Source organism: Balaenoptera borealis, assembly GCF_965194805.1.
Source record: "Balaenoptera borealis genome assembly, chromosome: 11".
NCBI classification, from domain to species: Eukaryota; Metazoa; Chordata; class Mammalia; order Artiodactyla; family Balaenopteridae; genus Balaenoptera; species Balaenoptera borealis.
In genome coordinates this window covers 28,471,873-28,496,862 of record NC_138868.1, presented here as the reverse complement: position 1 = coordinate 28,496,862, position 24,990 = coordinate 28,471,873, and the positions used below count along the sequence as shown (strand labels likewise).

The 24,990-nt window shown below is 37.8% G+C and overlaps 1 long non-coding RNA gene across 7 annotated transcripts in view; it reads left to right on the top strand.

Moving 5' to 3' along the window:
* The window catches only part of LOC309606581, a 73,039-nt gene that overhangs the window by 8,992 nt on the left and 39,057 nt on the right, over nt 1-24,990 (top strand). For 6 of the 7 annotated variants that reach the window (XR_014231952.1, XR_014231953.1, XR_014231954.1 and 3 more), the window contains exon 1: nt 19,925-22,172. This is a non-coding gene — a long non-coding RNA (uncharacterized lncRNA). Of the gene's footprint in view, nt 1-19,924; nt 22,173-24,990 lie in introns of those variants that run through there. The other variant, XR_014231951.1, reaches the window with a different exon arrangement.

The following is a 24,990-nucleotide window of genomic DNA, read 5'->3' as shown; positions in this document are numbered from 1 at the left end:
TCCCTATTTCATGCTCAGCACAGAAGGAACTGTAAAAAGTTTTTTTTTCCTTTTCAATATTATTTCTTTTTCTATTCGTTGTTTTGTGTAAATTGGAAAATACAAATAAGCAAAAAGAAAAAAATTTAAAATAGCTGTAATTTCATCATTCAGAAATACCTACTGTTAACACTTGGTTATATAGTTTTTCAGTCAAATGTATTTTACAAAAATGGAAGAAAATTAGGAACACAGTTAAGTGTATATTGTAGTAGTTGAGAGCAAAGCAGGATTGGAATCCCACCTCTGCCTCTTACTACCTGCGTGACCTTGGGTAAATTACTTAAACCCTCTGTGCCTTGGTTTCCTCGTTTGTAAAAAGGAGATATTAAAAGTACCTACTTTGGGCTTCCCTGGTGGCGCAGTGGTTGAGAATATGCCTGCCAATGCAGGGGACACGGGTTCGAGCCCTGGTCTGGGAAGATCCCACATGCCGCGGAGCAACTAGGCCCGTGAGCCACAACTACTGAGCCTGCGCGTCTGGAGCCTGTGCTCCGCAACAAGAGAGGCCACGATAGTGAGAGGCCCGCGCACCGCGATGAAGAGTGGCCCCCACTTGCCGCAACTAGAGAAAGCCCTAGCACAGAAACGAAGACCCAACATAACAATCAATCAATCAATCAATAAATAAATCTTTAAAAAAAAAAAAAAAAAGTACCTACTTTGTAGAGTTGTTACAAGGATTAAATGAGTTAGTATTTTTTAAGACCTTAGAATAATACATGATACATATCAAGTAATTATTATACAGTTTTGTAATCCATTTCTAAATCTTTTTAATACAAAATTAATATACTGCCATTGTAAATAAATTAAATACTGAAGTACATTAGGAAGTAAAAGTTTCCCTCTTTCTTCCTCATATCCCATTACCTATATAACCTGTTCTTTTAACTGAATAGATACTGTGAACATCTTTCCATGTCATTAAACATCCTTCTATGGCTCTATAGAACTTTCATTAAAAGAAGTGCTATGCATGTTATAAGTTTAGAATACCTAACAGTCCATATTCCATTTCAGGACACTGCACACATATTATAACCATAGAGATTACTTTAAAAGATGCTCCCTTAAGGATTCGATAGTCCTAAAACATATTAAGAAAATCTCTCTGATATTCACATTTATGGGAATGATTGAATTGATCTTTGAAAGACCGAGAGATATGGTCTTATTGTCATATTATTAATAAAAAACAACTTTTGAGGCAAAAGCAATATTCTAAACAGCAAATTAGGGATTTTATGTTTTGCTAGCTGCAGTCAGTTTTTGGTTATGTTGTTTAAATTCATAAGCAAAACAAATAAGCTGATAGTTTGTTGAGAATGATGACTCATTGATATTTAAACTTTACTACCAATTGTTGATATAACACTTATTTGCATACTTCAGACTTGTCTGGAATATATAATGGGCCCTAATCTGTAGTGTTCATATGACAACAGGAGGTTCAAAACGTGATGGCAATAACATGGGAAAGTTGTAGAACTTAAGGGAGGGAGGATTTAAGAATTCTTTGGAACTTGGCAGTTCTTTGGCAAATTGTATGAGTGCTGCGTTTCCACCAGCTGGGATATGAAGTATATGGAAGTGTATATGGCTAGTGTTTATCTTATTACAAGATTTGCACATCAAGATTAAATAGTCTGTGGTGATCTTCAACCTTCCCCATACGCACAAGCTAATTTAAAGAAATATGGATGTGTTTGGGTGTCAAGGAGTTTGCCTAGTGGAGTCTAAGATTTTCATTTCAGAAAAGATTGTACTAAGAGAAAAACATGTTCTACGGCAGCTATTATCTGGTATCCGAATTCACAGTTAGCTAACTGGTCCTCGCATATCTTTGAGGCATGTGGAAATTGACGATGAAAGTGTCTAGTGTAACTAGAAATATAATTTGATGAAAACTGAAGCAGTGAACTGTGAGAAACTGTTAAAACCAGTGTCATCGAACAGTGCTTCAAAAATAATGAAACAGGACTACTAGCCCTTTTTGAGTAATATTGGGTAAAAATGAGAAAAGCACATGGTATGTACAAAAAGTTTAAATATATGAGGTAATGCTCTTTTTAATTACTGTTATTACAAAGGCCACTCCAAAAGTCTACACCCAGACTCCTTTCCATTTATCTCTAAGTAGACAATGACATCACGTCTCCTCTAAATTATTCAGACTCAGGGGATGGATTTGGCTCATTCAATAGGGAATGCCATGTTTGGTGTTGGCACGGTACTTAAAGTCTCACTCCACGTCATCCCCAAACTGAAGATCACGTTTGATGGTGGCCAAATTATTTTTAAAAATTCCCTCTAAACTTTAAGCACTCAGAAAATCACGAAGAGCAAAAATAGAGCTGCACCATAAGGTATAATCATAAAACGTCATAGAAGGAGGAAAACTTAAAAAGCGGAAAACGCTCCAGTCATCTGAAGGCTAGCAGTTCGTGAAGTCATTAGAAATCATTCCATACGGGCTGAGTTTGAGGAAAAGTCAGAGGTTGCTTTGTTCTTGACTCTGAGTGAAATCAAAACCTACCCAGACTCTGTACAAAGGCAACTGCGGTCTGCCTTTTTCTTGCTCGGTATTTGCCACTAAACACACGTAAATGACTTATGTTCAGAAGAGTCTGTGATTCTGTTCATATTAATCCATGTCTCAGGCTGGACAAATGCCTAAGCACAATCAAAGAAGGGGGTAGAAGCCTGCCTTTTCAAACAGGCTAGAAAATTTGTACCGAAAAATCACAGGGTGACAGAGACAGCTGGAAAAATTGCAGCTGGGGCTCTGATTTTCATGCCAGTGCTACACTTAATGCAAAGGGAATGCAGATGATAGATTGAGAGTTATGTATGTCCTTTAGTTCCTCAGTACTGTACTTACACAGAGGTAAAAATATAAAATTTTAAAAGTAGCCTCATACTAACGTAACACAAAATAATCCTTACTGTTGCACTGAATTAATACATAAGAATCCAGCAACAAGTTGCTAATAAAACTAGATAAACAGACACAACAAATAAAAAGTAAAGCAATACCTCCAAAATTCATCAATAGAAAGGTGTTTCAGTAATGGACCTTAATAATCATTTCTTTGGAAAAATAGTCCTAACAAGTGTATTTACACATAAAACATTCTGCAAGATGGCTTAAAATGCTGGGGCCACAAGGGGTTTTCAAATCAAAGGTTTTAGGACCTTTGTGCTTTTGAAAAGAATGTATATGATTTTTCTTGGGTTTTAGTAGTGGTTTTATTCATAATGGGAAATTAAAAAAACAAGGTATTAGAGGTAATTCTCTGTATCATCCCTATTCGAACGAACCTTTTCACTTAAGGTACTATTCAATATAATTTGTTCAGATGAGGTGTGTCATCCACAACAGAAATGCTATGTGTAAAATGGAGATCATTGAAAGTTTTATTGAGATGTATTGGGAGTCTCTGGGGACCATGCTGATTCGGGCTGTGTTTTCAGACTCCAACACTCTGTGGCCTTTGACAGGCATGAAGAAAAGCCAGACCAAAACAGTTCTCACAGCGCTGCCGGTGGTCACAAAGAACAGCCCATGGAGATGTCTGTCACTGAAAGAGCAGCCTCTGGAAGAGAACCAAAGAGGAAAAGAGGTGGAAATGGAGTGTGTGTGTGTGTGTGTGTGTGTGTGTGTGTGTGTGTGTGTGTGAGAGAGAGAGAGAGAGAGAGAAAGAGAAGATGAAAATATAATATTTGAACACTATAATATTTGAACACTAAAATATAATATTTGAACCCTGAAAAACATCAGTGGCTGAAACCACAGGCATATATTTTTCTCTTCTATCTCCAAGGACTTCATTAATAAAAGAGTAAGTATAGGTGGTTAATCACACAATTACATTTAAAAAATCTTCTAGAACCTTCTGGCATCTTAGGGAAATTGACTAATAAGTTCCAGAAGGAGGGATGGAATATTCCTAGAAACAACATACTTATTCTTTTACTTCATTTTTTATTTTAACATCTTCACCTTTAGTAAAGCAGCACCATAGTCTATATATTAATTATATCATTAGCTATTTTTCTAACTTGTTTTTTGACATTTATGTGCTCTTATGTTAAAATTCTTTTCAGGGTGATATTTTGATGACCGACTGATAATATTTAATGGAACATACATTTTTATTTAATATGTGTATGCATGCCCTGAAGCTTTTTTAAAAAAAGGATTAAAGTGCTCTAAACCCATATATATATAAACTCATGCACCCCTAATATGTAAATTCTTCAAACAAGCCTGTTTAAGATAAAATCATAAGCTAATATGTAGCTAGGCTTCTATCCTGCCATTCTCTTGCCACTTTTTTTTTTTTCTGGTTTTCCAAATAAACAGCAGGCCCTAAGGGCTCCTTGAACTCACTGGAGTGTTTAGTGCCAACAATCACTGGTTCATGCAGCTTATCTTTTCCTGGTATTTCTATGTGATTTAATAGTTCCAGCCTGGCCAAGGGAATGAAAACTTCTGGGTCTGTTTCTGGAAGCACTGCACTCCCCATTGCCATCTGTGATAAACCAAATAACCTTTCTCTGCCTCAGCTATTTTCTTATAACCTTGTCTGTTTTGCAGCGATGGAGTGAAACTTGATAAAATAGTTGGAATCGTTCATCAGTGAAGCAAAGCTGGCTTCTGAGTCACGCAGGTGTGTCTATTAATTAATTAATGAATAAGTACCAACCTTTGGATGGTGATATTAATTAAATATCCAACCTTAAGGTGGCATTTAATTGCCAAGGGATTAATAAACAGATCCTTACTCTATTAGATTGGGATTCTTTAGTTATAAGTAATAGAATCTGACCCTGGCTAAGATCAGCAACAGGGAGTTTATTGAAACGTTAACAGGATTACATCAATCCGAAGGCTCAGGGTGGTGGATTAAATTTTCTGAAAATGATTTCACTAGTATATATTCTATCCCACGTGTTCTTCTTCCAATGTGATGTTGACGGTACTCTGTTGAGAGGTGAGAGGGTTTAAGTTCTTTCCCCTTGAATGTGGGTGGACTTTCGCATTGCTTCAATCAAGAGTGCAGCAGAAGTGCCACGGCGTGACTTTGGAGGCTAGGTCAGCACAAGAGATAGGGCTTCTCCGTGCATCTTTGTTCCTTGAGCTGCTACGTAAGAAGTCTGGCCACCCTAAAGTCATCATATATGGAAAGACCATATAAAGGTTTCAAAACATGCCCAAGGAGACCCAATTATTCTGGTCCCCATCTGTTTCAGCCTTCTCTGAGCAGGTACCGGACATGTGAGCACTCCTTCAAGTCCTACCTTTAAAATCCTACCAGATAAAAATGAGTAGAGGAGAAATAAGCTGTCCCTGCTGAATCCTGCCCAGAATGCAGAGTCTTGAGCAAAATGACGTTATTGTTTTTGTTGTTTTAAACCACTAAATTAGGGATGGATTGTAACACTTGATCAGGAAGCAGGAATCAAGAAGAGAATATGGAAAGGGCTGGGAATGAGGAACTAGAGAAATATACTGTAGCATGAATAGTGTGGTTGCAGTACTGCCACCAGAATGACTCAACTCCAAATGTCTCTTCAATCCTGCATCACTTGTTCAAGAGTCAAAGTCCTAGGGAGTACATCCATGGACCAAGCTGAAACTGTTAAGTCCACCTCCTGCCTATATCTGAGTGATTCAGGAAAGATTTGACACAAAGAGTCGCCAGCAGCTGGTGTGACTCCATCGTAGGAAGGCAGGCACCTGGATTCATCATCCCCACCAAGACTATGGCTCGAGGGGAAAGAAATTCTCCAAAAAGAATTTGGATGTCTTTCAGAAGGGTAATTGGAGACAGAAAGTAAAAAGACAATGAGTACACTCAGGTCACATTTCATTCTACTTAAATAAACAACTTTCTATAGTTATAGTATCCTTGAATACAAATTAATAGCAAGGATGTCTTGTCTGCTAGTGGTTTTATTGACTGAAGTCATTGAAATAGTCTTCAAGATAAAGTAGTTCATTGGGTGTTATATATTAGCTTCCTTCCTTCCCTCCCTCCTTCCATTCTTCCTTTCTTTCTTTCCTCCTTCCTTCCTTCCTTCCTCCCACCCTCCCTCCCTCCCTTCCTTGCTCCCTTTCTCTCTCTCTTTCTTTCTTTCATAATCTTTAATAATTTAGCATTTAGCACTCAGTCTACAAAATAGTCACAAACATAAGACAAAAGCCTGCAGATTATATATAAAAACACTCAGAGCTACCCTAAACCTTTTTTGGAACAAGATGGAGAAATAAACAAATACTAAATTAATAAAATACTAAAAAAATTTTGAACACCATTGTTTCTCAAACTATGGTCCTTTTCCACTTGTATTTCATCTGTGTCAAATGTGGGGCTCAACATTTGCATGCATGACACATGCACTCACACACACACACACAATTGCCTCAATCATTTTCAATCAAATAAGCTGCTCAATTTCTTGAAAATAGTAAGACTCACTGATTGTTCGACTGGATCAGTGGTTTATTTGACTGAATTGAAAGGCCATTGATCCAGTGGCCCCATGATAGAAAATGTAAAGGATAATTTTCCCTTACTGTCATGGTTCATTCAAGTTTTAATTTGTTCTAGTTATTTAACAGGAGACATTGTTCCCTTTTAAATGATAATACACGCAGTGAGAAAAAATGATCCTTTGTCACTGAGATTTCTCTAAGCCTTTAAACATGAGCAATAAAGACATCCTTTAAACCAGGATGCCTTCTTTGCTGTAGAAAAGACATCTGTAGAAGACTCATGATTTTTCATAAGAATTGAAATCAGATTACATATATTTACACACAATATATACTGAAAGTATACATCATTGCTAAAATAGTTTATTGTCTTTTTCTTGACCATGCATAGAATAGACTTGGGAATGCAACAAAATATGAAGAGTTCAAACCAAGCTTGGGAGTCTTTTACATAGTTTCAAACTTTATTGGTGAAATTATTTGAGAGAGAGAGAAATATGTATCTCAGAAATTGAGAATTCCAAAATTCTGTTTTGAGGTTTAAGTGATTGTTTTTCTCCTTTTTTTTTTTAACTACTTCTGCTTTTTTTTTTAGCTTGATTTGGGCAGTGAAATCTAGCGAAATAAGGAAAGTGGCTTGAGTGTGGAAAAGCAGTGTAAAAGTGAAAAGACCAGTATCACTGTACAGTCTCTTAACTGCTGTTCTTTCACTTATTTGTGGAAGTGAGATATCTCAACCTCAGCACTATCAACATTCAGGTTGGAAAGTTCTTTGTTGAAGTAGCTGACCTGTACATTGTAGGATGTTTAGCAGCATGCCTGGCTTCTACCCACCTGATGCTAGTAGCACTTCAGTCTTTTTTAAAGTTGTGGTAAAATATATGTGCATAAAATTTACCAATCATTTTTAAGTGTGCAGTTCAGCGGCATTACGTACATTCCCCTTGCTGTGCAACTATTGCCAGCATCCATCTCCAGAACTTTTTCATCTTCCCAGACTGAAACTTCATACCTATTGAACAACAGCTTGCCTTTCCCACCTCCCCACAACCCCTGCTAACCTCCATTCTACTTTCTTTCTCTGTGGATTTGACTTCTCAAGGTACCTCATATAAGTGGAGTCACACAATATTTTTCTTTTGTGACTAGCTTATTTCACTATTGTAATGTCTTCAAGGTTTATCCACGTTGTAGCATGTCAGCATTTCCTTCCTTTTTCAGGTTGAATAATATTCTACTGTATGGATATACCACATTTTGTTTATTCATTCCTCTCTGAATGGAACTTGGGTTGGTTTCACCTTTTGGCTATTATGAATAATATTGCTGTGAACATGGGTATACAAATATTTGCTTGAGTTTCTACTTTCAATTCTTTTGAATACATAGACAGAAGTAGAATTGCTGGGTCAAATATCTCCAGACATTGCTGAATGTCCCCTGAGGGGCAAAATCAACCCCGATTAAGAACCACTTGTCTAAAGGAATAAACATCTTTGAACAATGGTATTTCCACAGAGCTGAATCATGGGCTTTTAGATTGAGAAAGGCCATTGGAACCCATCTGGTTGAGTAAATGATCTCTACTTCATCCCTAAGACCTGTATTTGGCCACCAGCAGTGTTTGGTAAGTCAGTTACCCATAAGGCCACCTCAAACTTGCCCTATCAGTTCTTCTCTCCTTAATCTCTTTTAGTCCACTGGCTCCTTCACATCATCTTCTACATGTTCATGTCTGTATATCCTATATCTTCCACCTTCTAGTCACCAGCGAACATCTTAATAGAGTAATCTATAAAACTTCAACTTCCATTTATTCTTTAATCAATTAACATCTGAAACTGCTTTGAATACAATCACCTCACTGCTAGAGTCTATCAGTTTTCTCTTATCTTTCTTCTTGATATAGTCATCACAATATCCAGTTTCATCTGACCTAACTCTCAGGTGTGTCATTTATTTACCAAGTATTTATTACACTATGTACTACTGTGTAATACTATGTAATACTATGTACTACTGTGTAATAAACAATTTTATTGGCCTTTCTCTCGGGTTCCTGGAAGTAACCTCTAAACAGTTGGAATTTCCCAAGTGACAGGTGTATCTTTGTTATTCATTATGCACCCCTCAGGCCACATTTATGCACATAAAGTTTATGCTAATGAGGAGACTCATGGTGGACTCCTAGATCGTTTATATTAATGAGATGAGTCAGGAGAGGGGCTGGCCATGCTAGAAAGACCAACCACACGATTAGACTTTGGGGCTTTGAGCCCCAAAAGTAATGTAAGCCTGACTTCTGAGGAGAGGGATGGAGCTGGAGATTGAGTCACATGGGCAATGATTCAAACAACCCTGTCTGTATAATGAAACCCTGATAAAAACTCTGGAAACTGAGGTTCAGGTGAGCCTCCTTGGTTAGCAAACACTCTGTGTACTGGCACACATTGGTGTACCCAGAGGTAACGTACACCCTGAGGACAAGGAAGCTTCACATTTGGGACCTTCTTAGACATCATCTTATGTGCCTCGCCTTTTGGCTGGTTCTGATTTGTATCCTTTTGCTATAATTAAACTATAATGATTAAGTATAGTGCCTTCCTGAGTTCCTGGAGTTATTCTAATGAATTATCAAATCTGAGAGGGTAGTGGGAAATTTTGAATTTGCAGCCAGCTGGTCAGAAGTGAGTATGGCCCGGGGACTCCTGAACTTGTGACTGGTGTCTGAAGTGAGGGCAGTCTTGTGGAGGACTCTGCCCTTAATCTGTGAAGTTTGGCTTAACTCTAGGCAGTTGGCGTCATTACAGTCACCCTGAGGCACTCTGCAATACCATGGTGAGCAAAACGTTGATTCCTAGCCTCATGGAGTTTAGAGTAGAGAGAGGCAGAGAGAGATAAAAATATAACCAGAAAACCAAACATAGAACCTCCTCTGGGTACAAATGAGTTAAATTTCCAAAGGCTATTCATAAGTCTATTTGTTCCTAAGTCCAAGATGATGCCATAAAAGTGATGAAAATATGCATATCAATTAATGTTAGGTTTCATTTTCTTTTCCTCATAATCTTATGCCACTAATTAGTAGTTTTCATCATTCTCACTGCTTGTACATTCATTGGGCATAATGAGATTAATAATGCTCATAAAATACCTCAAAATGACACACAAACATAGCAAGCTCTAGAGAACCAAGAAAAAATGAAAACAAGATGACTAAGATTAAAATGACTGTACATGACCACGTCTGTCTTAAGTCATTGGTAAACAGAATTAACTTGGCTTTGTTCCAGGGCAAAACTTTGTGTATACAAATGTCTATGAATTTCTTAAGTTGTACTTCACAAAGGAAGGATATACATACATACATATAAATGGATAAATAAGTGGCCCATTTAGATGGAAGTTTGGGGAAGGCTTCTCAGCGACCTGAAAGTTGAGTAAAAATTAGGCAGAGAAGGGAGAGTACCACTGAAGAAAGAAGTTTTAGCAGGTACAAAGGTCCTGAGATAAGAAAGAGCTTGGCACACTGGTGGCAAAGGATAGTCTATGTAGGGAGTGTGTCTGGGAGTGAGAAGGCAATTAGGTGAAGCAATCTGCCTCAGCAAGATGGCACCAAGGCTCAGGTATCAGAGGGTGGTGATGGTTGAAGATATATTTGGGTAACTAATATGGCTAATACTGGGAAACATGCCAAAACAGTCACCCCGCTGGGATGTGAGCTTTCTGGGGTCTATGACTGTGTGTGTGTGTATGCACTTGCTTACTTGCCTGTATGAGTGACTTAGAGCTATAATAATCTGGGGTTAATAATAGGGAGACATCTGGTATGAATTCAATCAGGAGCTTTATGAATACTTTTGGTTAATATTAACAGCAATTATGAGATATGTATTATTATTCATCTATTTTAAACAAGAGAAAGGAATACAATTGAATGGTTACACTGGGATTTGAACTCAAGCAGCGTGGCTCCAGAGCCCTCTCAGCCAACTTGGTTCTGAAAACCACGCCTGTGGCAGGGTGTACCGCAGTGGGAGGCGCATTCTCTTCTCCACTGCACTGGGCACCGATTATGAAAATGGAAAGGCTGTGGCTGGATTTCCACACATCCAGCCCTCAGTTAGCAGTGGCTGTGAATCGCTCTCACAACTAACCCAGAGCCAGGCATCCAGACTTGGGGCTGGTGGGGTAGAAGTTGACATATAAGACCTCCGAGGATTAGAACTATATGGGAGAATGAGTTTCTTTAGAAGCCTGGACTTTGTTAAGTCAAGTGAAGGGGATTTGGCTTATGGAGGGATGCTGGGATATCCATGCAAAGGGGACTGAATTTCGACTCACAGCTGATAAAGGCTAGAATATTCTGGTTCCATGAAGTTATCCAGCTCATCGTTGCTCTTCATTTCCATGATGATATTAACACAGCCACTCCCATCCTGAGCCTTCTGTGCACAAGTTGAAGCCACTACTCTGAACTGATTTCCTCTCAGTTTGTATTAATCTAGCATCAGAGCTCTCCAAATTGAGCCTCTTCAAACTTACTTAACTATTATTTCCTAAAGTTCTTCAAAGTGTTCCTGTAGTGCTAGTCATGCTGATAGTCTTACTGTCCCCAAAACTTCTCTTGCCTCCCCACTTTAGTGCACATCTGGCCAAAATAGTCTTACTCATTTTATTCCACTTTTAAAGCCCATTTCCACATCCTTCCATGAAGCTATTCCTTGAAAGTCACTTCCTTTCTGAATTACCCATTGTCCGTGTGATAGTTTTTGCACATGGTTGTAGTTATTCTTTATTATATGCCCCTTTGGTGTTTCCCTAAATGTTTGGCGCAGAGTTCCTAAAATGTGCGACACAAACTCCTGGTGGGCATACAGGAGGTTTTAGGTGGTTTTACAGATGTAGCCATGAATAGCATCATATCACATTGTGAGAAATGTATTCCTTCTTTGACTCTTTTTCAATAATTGGGATTAGGACAAGTAACAGTATCTGTTTTGTACTAGTCTATATTTAATACCTATATAACACACACTCCTTCTTACATAGAAATGAAAATCTCTTAGTATCTGGATAGAACATAACAAAATATTTTGCTTTCTTTGTATTTAGTTTTATAAACATAAATATAGGCAAGGAATAGAAGTAAGTCATTTACGATAGTAATATAAAATTTTTAAATAAATAGCTTTAAATAAAAATGTGAGTAAATTTTTAAAAGTAAGTAATACTAGTACAGTTTGTGTGTACATGTACCAAAAATCATGAAGTGATACATGAATGCCTGAGGTTTGGAAAACTCTGGTTTTATAAATATCAGTGCTATGTCACCATGAAGCATATAATTCACTGAGGTAATGATATTCTTAAGAAGAAATAGTGGACAATAGGAAGAAAGTTCGTGTGGATACTGCGAAATCTTGGTTCTGACTTTGGCAATGAGGGCTTAAAAAGACAAGTTCAGAAGTCAGGTCACCTAGATTTGCGTCCTGGTTCTACCATGTGTTAGCTGTGTTAACTTAGATAATTACTTAGACTTTAAGGCAACCCTGTCTAATAGAAATTTCTGTGATGATTTTCTATGTCTGTATAATCTGAGGTGAAGAGTACAGTAGCCACTATTGAGCATTTGAAATTTGGCCCGAGGAACATCTGGGGAACAGAATTTTAAATTTTGTTTAAATTCATTTAATTTGAATAGCAACATGTAGCTAGTGGTGACTTAGGCTGTGCAGCTCCAAGGCTCAGCTTTCTCATCTGTAAAAGAAGGATCATGATACTATTTGCCTCAGAGCGTAGTTTGAGAATTAAATGAGATAATGCACATAAAGTACTTAGTTTAGTACTGGTACAGAAAAAGAGCTTAATAATATTAGAAATATATTTAACTAGCTTTAGTAATTTGTTTCAAGTCTCTGAAACTCAGTAGTTGCTTTTGAATTTTAATTTAATGGTGTCGAAGATCCTCTGAGTACAAATGTATCCCGTTCTGGTCTACCACCAGACCCAAGTATAGGATGTATAGTAAGGGCTCAATAACTAGGAGAATAGGAGAGTATTTTTGTTGTTGGGGGTGGATTTCTTTAATCTTTCTTGACCTCAGTTTCAAATTTCTTGGAGCTGTGAAAGTTGAAATGTTTAAGACAATAAAAAATTGCAGGGTGACCAAAAGAAACTGTGAGTAATTTAAAAATATTACTTCATGACAAAAGCATTCTAAGTTGGATCTCAAAGCAAGTGTGAAGGTTTGCTGAATGGAGTCTGTCATATGTTTAAGTTTCTGATATTCTGGTCTGATTGTATCAAATAGCCTCCCTCCCTTGAGAATAACAAGAGTTGCCATTTATGAAGAGCATATGGCATGCCTAGCACCTGCCTAGTTATTATTGCTTATTTCACAACAACCTTACAGCGGAGATGCTGTTATTCCTGTTGTAAAGGTCAGGAAACTGAGCCTTGGGAAAGTCAAATGAGTTGTCCAAGGTCACACACCTAAAAGTAGAATCCACCCCTACCTGGTTCTAAAGCTTGCTGTCTTTCCTAAAAGTAGAATCCACCCCTACCTGGTTCTAAAGCTTGCTGTCTTTCAATAGCACAATGCATTTCTGAAGGCACATCTAATGAAGTTTTAATAGCTACTCAATCATTATATGATCCCATTACCTTACAGTTTGGTTTCAGCTGAATCTATATAATTATTCAGACTCCTTTCCCAAAACTATTGCCAAGGATTATGATTTTGTTTTATGCTTTGAAGGGTTCTGCTGTGAAAGCTAGAAAAGAAATTACTAAGATATAGCTATGGCTTTCATACTTAATGTTTGTTGACAATTAATCAGAATCAAGATCTAAGGATCTAAGTGCTTTACTTGGAATATCACACTCAATCCTTTTAATCCAATCCTATATAAGCCATTCCTACATCCATTTCGTTGACAAGTAAACTGGGGCACAGAGGGCAAACAATTTATCTAAGATCACCCAAATTCAACTAGGAGTTAGACCCAGATAATGTGACACCTGCAATCAGGCTGGTAGTACTGCTGTGAGGCCTGAGCATCGGTCAGTTCTGGACACAGGGATTTCTCTAGCAGCTTCCCTATCATAACCTGAGTCTTTCTGCTACCTCCTTCCGTAATACTTTTCTTCTTCATGCCTCTCTTTCTCCAGTTGACTTTTTGTCCTTCTAGACTCCAATTCCTTTTTTCCTCTGCTTATTTTTATTATCGAGATACTTTATGCAGCATTAGGAAGTATGTGGGTTTTCTGCCAAAAAAACAAAAAACAAAAAACCTCTATTGACTGGAATAGTGAACTTTTGAAGCAACTGGAATAGAAAACTGTTATGTGAATTCATTAAGTAAAGAAGCCGGAATCTCAGTTCTTTCTTCATTTTGCTAGTATAATTTTCTAGTGGTAATTGAAAGAGAAGCTATGTTGTACAGAAGCTCTAATATTTAATTTTCTGTTAAGAGAGTTTGGTTAAAAAAGTCTATGTAACTTTCTGCTTGTAGAAAAACTGCAGTTCTCAGGACTACAGTATTAAAGAATATTGAGGAATATCCAAGGGAAACCCTCATCATCTGAGGGGAAAAATACATTTTCTATGTCAAAGAAAAGATATTCCTGTGTTGTGAGCCAAATTATGAGAATTATTCACAGACTATTTTTGTATAGCACTTACCAGAGCAGTTAGGATAATCTATGCTCTATTACATCATTGTGGTACGTTCAGGATTTGGTATTTAAGTATGATACATGCTTAATTGAAAATATCCACTTGTTAAAAAGAAAGAGTAAGAGAATTTTATGAGTGGTTTTTCACCTGTCAGAGGTTACTGGAAGCTGCAAGTCAGGGGAAAAAAAATGAAAGGAAAAGATGTAGGTTGCCCAATAGATTAATACTACTTAGTGAAATTTCAACCTCCGTAGTGGGGTTCGATAGCCAAAAAAGTGACACATTTTGATGATGACAATCTTGGGAATCCAAAGGCATTCAAATAGCTTTTAGAATTTGTACAGAATATGTGCAAAATATGCAAAAAACCCAGCTAACCTTAATCAAAAATTTCTTTCTTCCATTGCTGCCAGCCTAGAGATGCTGGAACACAGTAAGTTGGATGACACGGAACTCTACCATTTGTAAGTTTATGTGTGAATTTATATTTATTCTAGCACTTGCTTTGGGCACATGTTCTGAGCTTCTATGAACTGTAAGTCTCCATGTTTCTGTTAAGCTGTGAGCTTTCATCAGGGAGGAAATAATATATAATAGGCAATATGAATCATATTTTTACCTGATGTCACCATTACAGAAAATGTGTTGATTTTAATAGGATTAACCATATGAAATTGCCAGTATTTGACTGTTTTTGATGTATGAAATGTCAATTTTATATGGTACAACCTAATATTTTAAGATGTGAATAAACCACAGGCAAAGATATTATTTTTTGGATTCCAACAATAGCTGGAGTTACACTGGAATTTGTTCCACTTTACAGAAGCTATGGAGATTTGAACATTTTTACTTCATGATTGTATTTTTGATGTGATGGACTGAAAAATAAATACAGTCGTCCCTTGGTGTCCATGGTGGATTGGTTCCAGGACCCCTGTGGACACCAAAATCCATGGATATTCAAGTCCTTTACATTAGATGGCAGAGTACAATTGGCCCTACATATCTGCAGATTTGGAACCTGCAGATAGAGAGGTCTAACTGTAAAATTTAGTGTCCTCTCACATTCTTAAATACTATATCAGATTTGTTCAACACAGCAGACACTTTCAAAATTATCAGAGACTCAAACAAACATTATAAATAGATAAGGCACAACATCTAGTTATTGGGTTGAGTGCTTTCTGTGTCAACCTGAATAGCAATTAAATGGCAAAGAGAAACACAGATAGCTTTTCCTCCTAGGAAAATCTGTTAAGGGTCCTTTGCTTATATCATAGTAATGATTAGGGAAATTAAAACAAGAAGAAAAAGACCACTGTACATTAGGAAATATTTAAGACCTTAATCCCTTGACTTAGACATATAGAGAGACCTCTCCAAGAGTGAAAATAAAGTGAGTCATTAAAATCATCATTACTAAAAATCAAAGGTCAGCTAATTCCCAGAAAGAACAAGTAACAAACTAGCGAAATATTTTCCCCCATTGTTTATTTTGAAATATGTTAAACCTACAGAAAATTTGCAAAACAATACAGTGATTCGCCGTATACTCACCTAGGTTCACCAATTGCTCAAATGTTATGATTTTGTTCTCTCTCCCTCTCTCTTTTTTTCTCTCTCCCTCAATTTTTCTATCTATTCTGACAGTCATAAATAAACAAAGATATATTTTAGGGTTATTTTCAAGGATTTTTGAATGTTCTTCATGAGGGATGTGAATCTCTCCCTTTCCCCAGTTTAACCAATGTGTTAAAGATTCATAGAGAGATTCTGTCTCTGGAAAGTACCAAGTTACTTCAGGAATTCGCTCCTAATCCAGCCCACTTCATACCATAGAGTTCTAAAGTTCATTCCTTCAGGAAAGAGGAAGCTGGGATGGTAATTCTATCATTTACCCACAAGGCATGTAGACGACAAAGGTATATTCACTTGGTACCTTCAGCAACAAAACAAAGCTCCAACAAATCAATTTAAAGGGGAGAAGGGAGTATATTACCTTCCTCCTATAAAGGCAAGATCTAACTTTCACAGCAAAATCCTTCGGGGAGTTGATGTATTCTCCTCTCCTGATCTTGTGCGTCTTCTGCAATAACCTGCTAACTGATCTTTGCCTCCAGCTTCCCCCTCCACTGCACACAGCTGCCAGTTCAACCTTCTGGAAACTCTACTTTGATCATGTCATTCCCCTGGCCAAAACTGCCACTGATGTTCTACATCCAACAGGATAAACTTCAGACTTTTTAGTCTCAGATTGATATTCAGCTGGTAACACCTGGCATGGCTGTATCGGTTTATAGAATATTAAAATACTTCCATACCGCCTGTAAAGAGGAATAATCTACTGACTCTATAAAGACCTAACGATCTAGCGCAGGGTCAGCTGTGGCAGAGAGTAATGGGGCTTAGGAGCAATGCTGGCAGGAAGGTAGGTGGTCGATGGTGACTGCTAAGGGGTGAAGGTGATGGAGGTGATGCCAGCGGTGGTGGCCTGTGCAGCTCCTGTCAGCTCCAAACCAAGACATCATTCTTGTTTTAGGTCTTGCCTTCAGACCGCACATCCAGTCCATTAAAAATAAGTTAATAGATTTTAAAATCTGCCAATATTTCACTCTCGGCGCTGCTACAATCCATTCTAGCCCTCCATCACCTCAGCTTTCACATCAATACATTACCCTCCATGGACCAGTCAGAGTGACCTTAATGCTTAAATGAAAACGTACTAGGGCGGACTTCCCCGGCAGTCTAGTGGTTAAGACTCCGTGCTATCAAGGCAGGGGGTATGGTCCCTGGTTTGGGAACTAAGATGCCACATGCCGTGCCACCAATAAATAAATAAATTAAATAAACAAACCATACTAGGGCACTGCTGAAAAGTCTCAGTGGCTTCCTTGCACATCATAGATGAATGTCCAACCTCCTGATCATGGTCTACAGTGCAATATGGTCCTGCCCATCCTCTGAGCTCATCTGCTCTACTCACACTGGCTTGATTTCCATCCCTCAATTATGCCAAACTTGCAGCCACTGCAGTATCTTTAGCATTTGCTCTTCTTTCTACTTGGAACAAACTTCATAAATTTTGCTTCATGACTGCCTTCTTCTCCTAAGTCATGTCTTTATCCAAAGTCAACTCCTCGGAAAGGCTTTCCTGGACCAGTTTTGAAAACTCTTATCTCCCCTACTGCAGTCAATCTCTATACCATTACCCCATTTTCTTTATTATATCACAGAACACTTGCAATCATCTTGCACATATCTCTTTGTTTACACATTTATTTACTCTCTTCCTCTTCTGGACTCTAAGGTTCTGGAAGGCAGGCTCCTCTGTCTCGTCATTGCTTTATCCCAGCACATAGAACAGTGCCTGGTTGAACATATGTTTGTTGATGACAGTCTGATTGACAAAACACTGAGCACAGTGGCTGGCACATAGTAAGTCCTCAATATCTGTAGCTATTTTATCATAAGTATTCTATTTAGTTGTACATCTGTTGGCCTCCCGATTTTTTGGCCCCATCTCTCTCACTTATACATACCAGCATCAGCAATATGCTTGACACTAAAATGATTTTGTTGAATCTATTTTTTTACTACAATAAATAATAATCAACCTGTTCTAGAGCTCAGACAGACTTCTTGGGGTAGCTTTATCCTTTTCTTTCTCTTGATTTTGACTTTGGGAAAAGAAAGAATCAGATTTCTTGCAAAGATTGGTTCTAAGTTTCTCAAGTTATGCATATCTCCTAAAAAACAAATGTTGTAAACTGGCAGCCCAGGGGTTCAATATAGCACTTGAATGTGACTTGTTTTGCTCGGCACTGTATTAAGGTTTTTTCAGTGTACATTTAAAACTCAAAAGAGTTCACAGTTTGACTTGGAAAAAAGAAATTATATTTTCGGTTTCTCTTTAAAAGAAAAGAGAAGACAGTCTGGATCCAGTGAGCTCAATTTCATGCAACCGTTGGATGGAGCTGGGTAACAGTTGCTCATTTCAACCTGGGCGTGAGCCATTCTAGCCCTCACTGATCCTTTTTCATTCATTTGTCATTTGCTTGGATCCCTGGAAGAATTTGAGTTTGTGATTCGTATTGTAAAGAAAGTTTCCATAAGCAGAATAATTTTTTTTTACCTTGTTGAATAGAATTAGAATTTCTCCAGCTCACCTGATGCAAGGTCCTGGTTTCATTTGTTGAACTAAGAGTTAAAGATGAAAATTTGAGAAAGGAAGCTAACTTAGATATTAAGGAGAGGGGGAGAGAGGAGGTAGGAAAGAGGCAGATTTTATACAAGGGACAAGATGCTTTAACCTTTTGGATCCTCTGTTTTCAGAAAGCATATACAATCATAAATTTTAAAAAATAGTTAAGATCTTTCTCAGAACTCTAGAAGAGGTTGGAGCAAGGGTAGGGCCCTGAGGTTTAAGAATCATTAGCTCCATTGTAAATCCTCCTCTGATTGGAGTGAGGAAGATGGGAAGCTCTATAAGCAATCATTTAGACATTAAACATCTGTGCTTACTACAATATCAAGCATGAAACTGAAGACCAGTTCAGTAAGTTGATAGAGGCTGAAGCATGGGCTTTGTGCCAAAGCATAGTTTTATTTTTTTCCCTTTATTATCTACTTCATTCTGGGGGTAATCCCCTTCTTAGATCTTAGGATTCTTAGATCCCCTGCAGCCTGAGTTTCCCAGGTTCCCTTGTCAGCTGGCTTTGGCTCATGGGAGCCACTGGGTGGAGATGGGTGGTGGGAGGAGGGGCAAAGCTTGGGAGTTTCTCCCCCTCCCTCTCTGTCCGGGTGGCACCTCCAGAAGCAGCTGCATCTCCCTGGTGGTTCCAGCTCCCACAGGATAACCCTTCACGGATCCAACTTCCAAGGAGACTTCAGCTCCTGGGCTCAGTTTCTGAGCCCCCTCACTTGTCTCTCTAGCAGAGGTGGTAGATGTTCCTGGTTGCTGTCAATTTCTGGGTTACCTTATTTTTCCCCCTTTGGCTTCTCAGCTCCTCTGTCACCTGTGTAAAAAATTCCCTGCCTCAAATCCTCTTGTTTGAAATACTCAGAGTGGATTCTCTTTTTCTACTGGAATCTGATTGATGTCGGGACATTTCTGTCTAGCTTTATTAATACATTGTACTTATGCTTAATTCTATGATTTTACTATTCTTATTATAAACTCTGATTTTTAATATAAAATCTTTATACGTTTGCCACTATATTCTTTACATCATAAAATTTATTAAGTACCCCCCTCCCATTGTTGTCAATGTTTTTTTAAATAGAGGAAGATAAGAACAAGTGCTTAAAAACTCTCTGTATTAAATTTCCCTCCTTTGATGTTTCATTTGATGAACTGCGAGACCATGACATATGCAATGCTGGATTCAAATGCTGAAGTATAAATTCATTCATATTTTTACTTAGTAAATGTTTATTGAACCTACTATATGCCAGGTACTCTGCAAAGTTCTAGGAATGTAAGAAAAATGAGTAAGATTTGCAAAGACCCCACAGTCTAGTAAAAAGGACAACCAATTCATAGATAAATATAAAGTAACATGATAAACAGTATAATAGAGACACATTAGAGCAGCGGTCCCCAACATTTTTGGCACCAGGACCGGTTTCATGGAAGACAGTATTTCCACGGGCGGGGGGGCAGGGGGGATGGTTCAGGCCATAATGCCAGTGATGGGGAGCGACGGGGAGCGGCCAACGAAGCTTCCCTTGCTCGACAGCCGCTCACCACCTGCTGTGCGGCGCGGTTCCTAACAGGCCATGGACCGGTACCATCCCACGGCCCGGGGGTTGGGGACCCCTGCATTAGAGGCTTTGTGGGAGCGCATGGCACAGCTATCGAACCCAGCCTGGCAGTATTAAAGTAAGAAGTTTATTATAAAAGGTATCCTTTAAGCAAAAACACAGAGGTATTTAAGAAACCAAAGAATGAATAAGAAAAAAAAACTCAATTCACTTCCAAAATTTCTAGAGGGTATTCCATCTCAATGAGAATTTAGTAAACACTTACTGTGTAACTCACGTTGTTCCAAACATTAAGGAATTAAATAAATTCTTATGAAGCAGCTCACAACATAACCAAGGAAAAAGCAGAGAAAATGGACATCCTCTGAAGGTCTACATTCTACTAGACCTTTTTTGTTTAATGACATTAATGATAATAATGTCATTAATCCTCACCAGGACTCTTGGAAATATTTTTTCCAATTTGAAGGCAAAAAACCTGAATGTCAGAAAAATAAATAACACATTTAAAGTCATATAGATAAGAAAAATCAAGACCAAACCCAATCTACCTGCTCCAAAATCCATACTATTTCCATTAATTTTTTAAGAAGATATTAAGAAAAGTTCTAACAGTTTATTTTTATACCATTTTTAGAAAATAAAAATTAATATATCACACTACATAATTTAAAAAGTCAAAAATTCTATGAACTTATGATAAAAAACAAAGCTCCCAACCATGGAAGAGCATCTGAAATGGAAAATTAACATTCCAAAGCACAGCAATTTGTATAAGTATTTATCTAATATTAACATAGTATCATGTTTGTAAAATGATAAAATATACTGAGTGTATAATCCACTTGTTATTTTAATAACAAGTAGTTTATCCACTTGTTATTACACCTTTAACTTTGTGCTTTCAGCATTTACACTGAGATTTTACTAGTTGACTATGTGCCTTAATGATGAGGTAAAAATAAAAAGATGAAGACAGAAAGTTCTATGTCAGATGACTTGATAAAATATAAGATTAGCTTTATTCCAAATAATTCCTGAGTACTCATCTCAGATTCTGGGAAATTATCGCAATCAAACTAGTACTTATTCATCACTACTTCAAGATAGAACTATGCAGAGTATTCAGGTTGCTTTGAAAGGCTAAACTCTCACTACTGGGTTTACTAAGGTATGCAAAATGTTACAGGTGTCATTTCAACTACTAGCTGAGTTCTGTGACATGAAACCAAAGTTTGAATCGTATGCCACACTCAAGACACCAGCAAATCATTTTTTGTTGTGTCTCAAGAGAAAAAAATAATAATGGCTCAGATCATAAGAGGGACCCAGTTATGTCCTTGGGTAAAAGAAAAGAAAGCAAACAAAATAAAACAAAACAAACACATTGCAATAAGAGTATAGCAAGAAAGATAATAAAGCACAAGGGGAAAAGAAAAGATGACCAAATATTCAAAAGTGCATTGGCCCCGACTCTGTGCACTACCAGAGTCATAGCACACCTAACAATGTCAACACTTCCTAACAAAGGTTTGTGTTTCAGAAATTCGTTTCTAGGGCAAATATGTGTAATCAGAAATAACTTTGCTAATTTAAGCATGTTATAAATGGTGTTTGTGATCTAAGTTTACACCAGAGAAACCCACTTAATAGTTAACAACTTGATAACATACTCATACTATACAATGTAATCACTATTGATAATGTTGTTTCCAAGAAAATGCATTCTATTCTCGTCCTTGGAAATCTAGAAATACATTTTCCTTAATCGAGGAGGTGGCTTTAGTAGTCTTCTAGGGTTAGAAATGCCGAACAGGTCTCAAACTAGAGGAACAGAAGGAAGTAGAGACAGAGGAAATTGCAAGGGTAGGACTCTGATAGGGGCAGCAGAAGTTGCAACCATGGATGTGAATAGAATTAACTGAGTAGTGTTTCAGGAAAGCTATTCCAGAAAAGGGAAAAGGAACATTCTACTTGCTCTTTTTCTTTGTTTTTCCTGCCCAAAGTATAGATATGATGGCTGGAGCTGCAGTGATGATCTCATAGTCATGAGCTGATTTTAAGCATAGAATCCATGTACTAAAGAAGTAGAAGAAGAAAGAGTGAGCCTGGAAAATTTGCGAAAATGGGAGCTGTTTTACCAGCCTGAATCTCCCTGCCTTTAAACTTCACTTCCATGAGGTAAAGTAAACACAAATCTTGTTCAAGTTGTTCATATTTGGGGTCTTTGTTCCTAGTAACTAAATTCTATCTGTAAGTAATACAAGGAACATAATGAAAATTTATTGAGAACTTCTCTTTGCCAGGCACTGTTGTGAAGATAATAAATGAAAGACATCACTCTTGCTTTCAAAGTACTTAGTCTATTGCAAGCAAATAGATGACTACAATAATGTGTAATGAGTGCTTAGTGTGTTAGGAGAGCACTTTGGAGGGATACGCAAACTCACGTGGGGCATTCTTTTAAAGAAAAATCTTGTGTTGTTTGGTCATGATGCAGACTTAGCTAAAGAATTTCAGTATATTCCAGCTGTATAATACTGGTAGGAATAGATTCTTACTTCTCATCAGTCCTTCCCCAATTTTCTTCATCCCAGTGAATGGCATTTAGGCTTTCATTTTTTTTTTTTTTTTTAAAGATTTATTTATTGATTGATTGATTGCTATGTTGGGTCTTCGTTTCTGTGCGAGGGCTTCCTCTAGTTGTGGCAAGCGGGGGCCACTCTTCATCGCGGTGCGCGGGCCTCTCACTATCGCGGCCTCTCTTGTTGCGGAGCACAGGCTCCAGATGCGCAGGCTCAGTAGTTGTGGCTCACGGGCCCAGTTGCTCCGCGGCATGTGGGATCTTCCCAGACCAGGGCGCGAACCCGTGTCCCCTGCATTAGCAGGCAGACTCCCAACCACTGCGCCACCAGGGAAGCCCCATTTTGTCTTTGGTGATGTGTCTAGCTATGAAGCATTTTCATGTATCTTCATGGGATTAGTTGGGCTTTTTGAACCTGTAGATTGATATCTTTCATCAGATTTGAAAAATTCTTAGCCACTCTCTCTTTGAATATTGCTTTTGCTTATTATCTCTTTCCTATTCTCCTGATGACAGTTAAATGTATGTGAAACCTCTCCTACTCTATTCTATGTCACATATGCTGTCTTCCGCATTTTCTATTGTTTTGTCTTTCCCTGCTTCATTATGGATATTTTCTTCTAGTTCAGTAATTATCCCTTCAGCTATGTCAACTGTCCATTGAATTCTTAATTTTGATGGAATTTTCAGTTGCTGAATTTCTATTTGGTTTCTTCTCAAGTTTGCCTTGTCACATTTTAAGAGCTTCTGATTTCCTACTTGAAATTATTAAGCCTAAGTTTTATCCCCTTGAATATAGTTGATTTACAGTCTGCGGTTGAAAATTCCAGGATTTAGAGTATCGGTTGGTCGATTTCTAGTCACTTTACATCTGCTGGTCTTGTATTCTCATGTGTCTAATAAGATCTCATTTAATACTGGGCTTGAAGCAGTATTTGTAGAAAAATTTGTGGAGGACACTATTTTTCTCTAGAGAGCATTGTCATTTGTCTTACACAGACACTTATGCATTAGCAATTGAAGATCATCTTTAATTCAATTTCCATGCCTGAAATTTTTCTGGGTCTCCCAGATGACCGGAAGCTGGTTCTATCTGTGCAAGTGCTGGTTTGCTTCCAGTTTACCTAACTCTTATAATACAGCCCTTTGGGGTTCCAGGCTGAGGTAGAAATGGCTCAGCAGAGTTCCAAGTCTTGCCAAATTTTGGACTTTGACTTTTATTCTCTAATCCGCTTGAGGATGTTAAAAGAACAACTCAACCTCCAGACCTCCTCTTCTGGCTGGGCAAATATAGGGCAAAAATAGCCTCAAATATTGGGCTTACCTCTCTGGATTTCCATCCTCTTTTCATCTTAGTCTACTGACTTCTCACTTATTTGTTAGCTCTTTGATTATCCTTAAAAGATTTTTTTAGAAACCCTATATTCCACCTTTATTAGTAGTCTTCAGTAATGATTTGAATGATCAAGTCTGCCATAACCAAAATCAGAAGTCTAGTTCCATCAGGTTTTCTCTAAACTGTATCTGGAATCCATCCAATTCTCTCCATTTCACTACCAACATCCTTGAGTAAATACCATTGTCTCTTACCTAGACCACTGAAATAGTCATTTAACTTAATTTTCCTGTATCCTTGGTTGACTCCTTGAATCTAAGGTTTTTCAACCTCAGCACTATGGACACTTCAGGCCAGATAATTTTTTGTTGTGGACTGTGGGAGCTGGGTGCAGAGGAGCTGTCCTGTGCATTATAGAATATTTGGCAGCATTCTTGGTCTCTACCCACTAGATGCTGGTAGCACTCTCCCCCTTTCCTCCCTAGTTATGACAATCAAAAATGTCTGCACACATTGCCAAATGTCACCTGGGAACTAAATCACCCTCCATCGAGAACCACTGTTCTAATCTATTTATTATACAAAGTTCAACCTAAAAAGTATAAAAGTCATTATCCCCTCATCATTGAACACCCTTTAGTGGCTCTAAGGCAATTATTCAAATTTCTTGTAAAGCCTTTCAAGGCCTTATATGCAAGGGTTACTGCTTACATTCCTAACTGCATCTCATGCCAATTTTCTGTTTAGACTTTATTTTGTAGCTACATTGATCATTTTCCTTCTCAAAACTCTTTATACCTATAGGGCCTTTACATGTGATGTTTCCTTTACCTGGAATGCTTTTATTCTTGCTTTTCATCCTGTAGATCTCAGCTTAATTACCATTTCCTAAATAGACATTTTGCTGAATGAATGAATGAATGGATGAAGCTATTTTAATTCTAGGTTGGACACCATCTCAGATGAAACACCTCATTCTATACCCTCTTAACAAAACAAGACAAGTCAAAACAAAACAAAACCTAAACCTATCAGCTACTCTTATCTTCTCTACCAAGGCAAATTATGATTTTCTCCTG